This window comes from Harpia harpyja, chromosome 6, assembly GCF_026419915.1.
Source record: "Harpia harpyja isolate bHarHar1 chromosome 6, bHarHar1 primary haplotype, whole genome shotgun sequence".
Classification (NCBI taxonomy): domain Eukaryota; kingdom Metazoa; phylum Chordata; class Aves; order Accipitriformes; family Accipitridae; genus Harpia; species Harpia harpyja.
In genome coordinates this window covers 26,505,212-26,511,211 of record NC_068945.1, presented here as the reverse complement: position 1 = coordinate 26,511,211, position 6,000 = coordinate 26,505,212, and positions in this window count along the sequence as shown.

Genomic DNA, 6,000 nt, shown 5'->3' with positions numbered 1-6,000 from the left:
ACCACCGCGCTTCCCTTCCCAGCACGGCTGTCGCCCTCTCCTCGCCTGCAGCCCCAAGGGTCCAGAAAGAAGCCACCTGATATGCCTTGATTACTAAGCACAAACAAGAGGATGTCCAGCGACTTCTCCTTCGAGGGTGCCTGGGTCCGTAACCCTTTCGGCACAGTGCCCGTGGCAGGCAGAGCCCAGATGCTGCAAGAGGTGCTCGTCGTGCTGGGGGCAGCGGGGTTGGAGAAGGAGAGGTGGATTTACAGGGCTAGTGCCTGGGGCAGGGTGGGCAACCTCCTCTTCTTACACCCCAGCCTGCGTCCCGGCTGCACCCCGCCTGGGGAGCTAATACAGCACCTGCCCTCATCTGCTCCAGCATGACTCAGATATTAACGTTTTCTTTCCCATGACTGTGCGTGTCTTCAGAGAGTCTTTCAGGTGACGCGGTCCTTGCGGGCCATGGGATGGGGAGCTCAGCACTACAGGTTACGAGCATACCCCCTTCACGGCAGGGACCACAGCGGGGACCCTGGGGTATGTACCAGTCCCGGTCACTGCGGGTAATCCGGCTGCTGTGGTCCATGCATGCACCAGCTCTGGTCTGCAAGTGCCAGAACTGCCCTGGCACAGTGCTGGGCAGTGGGGAATAAACCCTGTCTCTTTGCATAGAGCCAGCACAAGCGTGCCCGCACTGGAAATCTTTTCCACGCTCTTTTGTGCATGGAAAAAATACTGATTTGTGTGGCAACTGGCCCCTGCTGTTACCACAGCTGTGTGCAGGGCAAGTTAGGAGAATAGCACTCCATCTCTTAGATGCCCAGAAGGCTAGGGTAGCTGGTGGACTGAAAAGATGCGATCCAGGACTTGGGGGAAACCGAGGAAGTCTGCGGAGAGTTTCAAAAGCAAGTAATTTCTCCGATTTGGGAAAAGAGAGTTGGAGAAGGTGCTTCTGCCAGTAGCTGGCTGCTCTGCTGATTTGTCTGGTGAAGTGGTCAAGGAGGCAGCCAACAGATGAAGTGGGGCCCTTCTTTTCCAACTGTAGCTGTGCTGGAAGCAGGGCTAGCCAGGATGGATGATGCATTGGCCAGCCGCACTTTGGAAAAGCATGCATTTTGTGCTCAACTCAGAGAACAGGGCACTTAAACCCACCATTCCCCTGCTGCTGGGGGGGTGAAAAAGCCCTGTGGTGCAGTCGTGTGTGGGGTGGTAGGGAGACAGAGCCTGGGGAGGAAGGGGGAAGGACTGTGGCATCTTCTGTCCATCTGTCCCCTCTAGTGAGTCCACTCCGGGGTTTTCCTGGTGGGTGCTGCCATCCAAGCCGCGTGTCTCCCTGTCGCTGCACCTACATCTGGCCACAGCTGGGTTTGGTGCTGTAGGTTAGAAAGATGTCCTGGAGGAAATATGCTTCCATGCTTGTTTTTTGACTCGGACAGACATCTGGCGTGCGGTGCAGCACTCAGGAAGGATTACTCAGCGCTTCCACCCTGACTCAGCCAGACTTTTCCTGCCTTGCTTTTGTGTTTTAAAGCAACAGTGCATGCTAGCAAAAGCTGTCACGTTCCACTCTTACCCCCATGCCGTTGCAGACAACTTGCTGCTGGCTTGCTTGTTTTTCTGTAAAGTAAAATAAATATATCTCGGGATGTGTGAATCTTTGAAGCAAGTGTGACAAAACCCCAAATGTCCTCTGAGAGAGGGCTCCTGTGCGGAGCCCATGGGAGCATAGGGCTGCATGGCCAGTCCCTCCTGAAAACATTGATGCCATTTTGCCACGGGGATGGCCCCAAAATGAGCATTTCCTTCTGGCATTGCTCCTTAAAACTCACATTTTCTGTCCTTTTCAGTGAGTCCTGCTCTGACATGGGAAGCTGGAGCACAGTTTGAACCTGTAGTTCTGGTGGAGGGAAGTAGGAAATATATGAGAATATGAAAATGAATAATATGATTCATTTTATGAAATAATATGAAAAAAATCCAACCCTCAAGTCCTGCCCCTGCTTTCACCTCCATTCTGCAGCTTTGGTAATGCACCCAGTTCCTCCCCAGGGACTTTCTGGTTGCTTTCAGGCCAGTGCTTTTGTCCCCTGCCTTCTTCCAAGAGGTTGCATGCTTGGAGGCACTCTAAAGGATTTATCCAAAAGGTCCTCCTCCTTCCTTTTCATCCAGGGTTGTGGTAGGTGTGGATATGAGACCAGGGGTAAGAGAGAGGGGGTGTCTAGTCATGTCGCTGCCATTCCAGGTAGGATACTTCTTCCCAGGAAGAAGTCTGGGCTCGTAACCACACTGCCTCAGGACATGGAGCCAATGTACCTCCTTCTGGATCTTGGGGCTTGACCTTCTCCTGGGCTGGTCACAAGAGAGAAGGTCCCTACTGCAGTTCACCTCCGCTGTGAGCTTTTCCATAGATGCAGGCAAGCAAGCCGTGCCCCATAACCGATTTATGCTGTCTGATCTCTAGCTGGTCAGGGTTACTTGGGATGGAGCAGCTGTAAGACCAGCCCCAGGTCTCCGGAAAGGCCCAAATGCCCTTCAGCAAGATGGAAGGAGAACTGAAAGTGTGGTGTCATCATCTTTGCAGTCCCTGGCCTGGGGCATTTCTGGCCCCATCCCGTGCTCTGCAGGGAGGACTTTTGTATTGCTTCTGCTGTGCTGTTGCTCTGTGCTGTGGGGAGGTTAAAGACACCGAGTGTGCCAACGTGCTGGCAGAGATCTGCGAGGGACCATCTCTTCCTAGAAGAGAACTTGGGAAGTCGACACTTGAGGACGATGCACGGGGAAGGAGGTGTGTGCATTTAGCAAAAGGAACAAACTGGCTCCCAGAGCAACTCACTCTGGGCATAGTGGGCCACAGGAAAGCAAAAGCCAGCCCGCATCCAGGTCACTAGGAGATTTTCGCTTGGATCTCATCAAAGTGTCAGACCTGTGGTCTCCACCGTGCCTGCCAGAAGTCCTGTCGTCTCCTGCTCTTCCAGCGAGCGGTGGCTGGGTGATGCCAGAGCAACTCGCTGTAAGAGCGATGTGCATGGGCACCACTAAAACTGCCCAGGAGATTTCTAGCAAAGATGAATCAAGTAGCCTTGGGCAAGATATTTGTAACAGTTCCTGCTGGGCTTAAATGCCTCCATCTGCACAGCCCAGCCCCTGAGAAAATGCTTAATCAAGAAATGGGTTAGATGAATGATTAACAACAGAAAGTTATTGAGGGGTCAGTGTTTTAATCAGGGGTAGGGAGGTGAGGGATTTTCTCCTCTCTTTCTCCTTTCTCAGAACACTTAACAGCCCATTCTGCCGATAGATTTATGGTCAGAAATGCCTGGTTTCACAGGCAGTCACGGAGTGCGAAGTCAGCTCTTCTGAACCGGTGTGGGAAGCGCTTTTTTCCACACTGGGCTCTGGCAGGCAGCTGCCAGCAGCTTGGCTCGGCAGGGAAGGCACCACCCGGTGAAAGCCAACCTTTGCCAGCTCAGAGGGGTTAATGGGGTTGCTTGGACCATGACACAGCAAAATGCAGCCGCGAAAGTTGACTCAGTAACCAGGATTTGCAGTGTAATGGCAGGGGAAAAAAAAAAAAAAAAAAAGAAGTTGCGATAACTGCTTAAAGTGACGTGCGGAAGAAGGGAGTCAGTGCTGGAGTATACAGGGATACTCTGTGGGTTAATTTGTGTTTATCAAAGGGACATTGCCCGGCTCAGCCCGGCCCTGGCAGAACTGAGTGTGCTCGATGCTGTCAGCATCAAACAATGCAAGTCTAGATCAAAGATACAAGTGGGAGAGGAGAGAGAACAGAGCAAGCACCCTGCAAGGCACTTGCCTGCTTTGTGACCAGAGACCCAGGGTCAGGCAGCGACCTAAAACGTGAAGCAGGTCTCCAGGTTATGGGTACGCCAGGCTGAAATTTTGGGGGAGGGTGCGTAGAGCTGACCAAGCTCCTTAGAGTCTTGGTGCTGGTGGGGATCGACCCCGTGTCCTGCTGGGCATTTACTTTGGGAGCAAAAGGGAGGTGTGGAAGGGAGTAGGGCAGAGTTTAGCAAGTTAAAATCCCGTTTGTGCAAATGTTTCAGTCCGTGCCTCCTCCTTTGTTTCAGTGCTACAACCATGTAAAACAAAGTGTGCCCTGACTGTGAGACAGGACAAGCTGTGAAAATCTGGATTTGAAAATCACACATATGCAACAATGAGGACCTTGTGCCACAGCTCACAGCCCTTTCTCAGGGGAGGGGAGGAGATGGAGCTGGAAACCGAGTTTTGCAAAGAGAGTGAGACCCAGACACCCCCCCCTCAAGGTTTCCAAACCACCCCTGTGTGGTTCCCTGCCCCTGGGGTACAGGAGACACGTGTCCCCCTCCTACACGGGGCTGCGCAGCCGACGGGCCGCGGGCAGCCGGGGCTGTTTCTGGAGATTTCTCCGATTGTCCTGAAAAGCGGGAGCGAGGCCAAAAGCAGCAGCTGCAATCTCAGGGCGGCGCGCAGGAAACCACCCCTTAATAAACAGCCTCACGTGGACCCTGCTGCACCGTGACTCAGCAAAAGAGCCCCTCCGCCACCGCCTGAAACCTTGACTCAGCAATACGTGCCGTCCCGGCTTGACCCTGACTCAGCAGGACGCCCATGCTGGGGAAGGGACGAGCCAGCATTAGCAGGAGGCAGGGTGCAGGGTTTTGGGGGCTCACGCAAGAGTGGGGTGTCCCGGCGGGATGTACGGCATCACTGGCAGCCGCAAAATGTTTCCCCATCCAGCTGTGCTTTCCCAGCCCTCTGCAGCTGCACCAGGCGGGCTGGGAAAGGTCGGAAAAACTGGTGTGCTGGGCTGGGAAAGCTGCACACCTCGCTGACCTGGGGACATGGAGGATGTTGGGACCATCTGTCCCGGGATGGGGACGGTCCCTGCTCCGTACGGGGGGTATGAAGGCAGGGGAACACTGCTCTCTGGGGTGCTGGGTGGGCACCCAGCTTCACCGGTGCTGGTGGAAAACACCAAATCCGGGAGATACAGGGTGTGGGAATGAGTTTATTTTAGAGGCTGGCATGCGGGGCGTGCCTAATTTAAGTGACTTACCCAAGGCCACACTGGGTGTCTGTGACATAGCTTGTGTCCCCCCCTCCCTGCTCCCTTTTTCTTCACTCATTACCAAAGATTGCTCCAGGGCAGGCAGGCAAGACTGAATTTACCCCACCGAGCTGCTACCTGTTTTGAAAGGGTGACGGCTACATGCCAGCAAGAAGAAATAAGCCGAAGAAGGATTAGCAAGGGCAGATATTTCTTCAAAGCCCTTCATTGAGGGGCAGAGTGGGCTCAGCGTTGGAGACCCCCGTGTGCTACGGTACTTACGGACTGCAGCCGCTAGTGCAATCCCCCATTTTGGGGAGATCTTCCCTAGCATCCCAGGGAGCCGGGGCTGTTGGCTCTGTGTGGTAGAGATCCCCTTCCCCTGCACAGTGCCCAGCACAGCAGGACCTCGGGGTTGTGGCTGCAGCTCTTAAGCTAAATAATCATTAACAAGAACACCTGGGCAACATGAGATTTGAATTAAAGCTTTCAGCCGCCAGGTGAGGCCTGGCAGAGGCGAGAGGGACCAAAGGTGCTTGGAATGGGGTGAGCCTCCCCCTTATAGCTCTGCCGGAGCTGGTGGTTGATGGTGTGAGTTGCTGCACAAAACACGTCCCTGCCTGGAGGCAAGTGGGGACAGGCAGAGGGTCACTGCTGGCAGCAGATCGCTCACACCCTGGCTTTTTTTCTTTTTTCTTTTTTTTTTTCTATTTGGACTTAAATTGTGCAAAGGAGCTCAGAGAAATTGTCACCTATATCCCACTGAGACCGGTCTGGTATTTAGAGGCCCTTTTTTTTTTTTTTTTTGGTCAAGGAGCTAAAAATACCACTGAAGTGCCTCACAGCAATTTTTCTAAACACAGATTTTCCTGCTGCTCTATGCCGGTGAAAGAGCCTCCCCTAAAGCTGCAGGAAAGCCTTGTCCTTGCCTTACCCCACCGTCAAATTCACCTTGTGCCTGATCC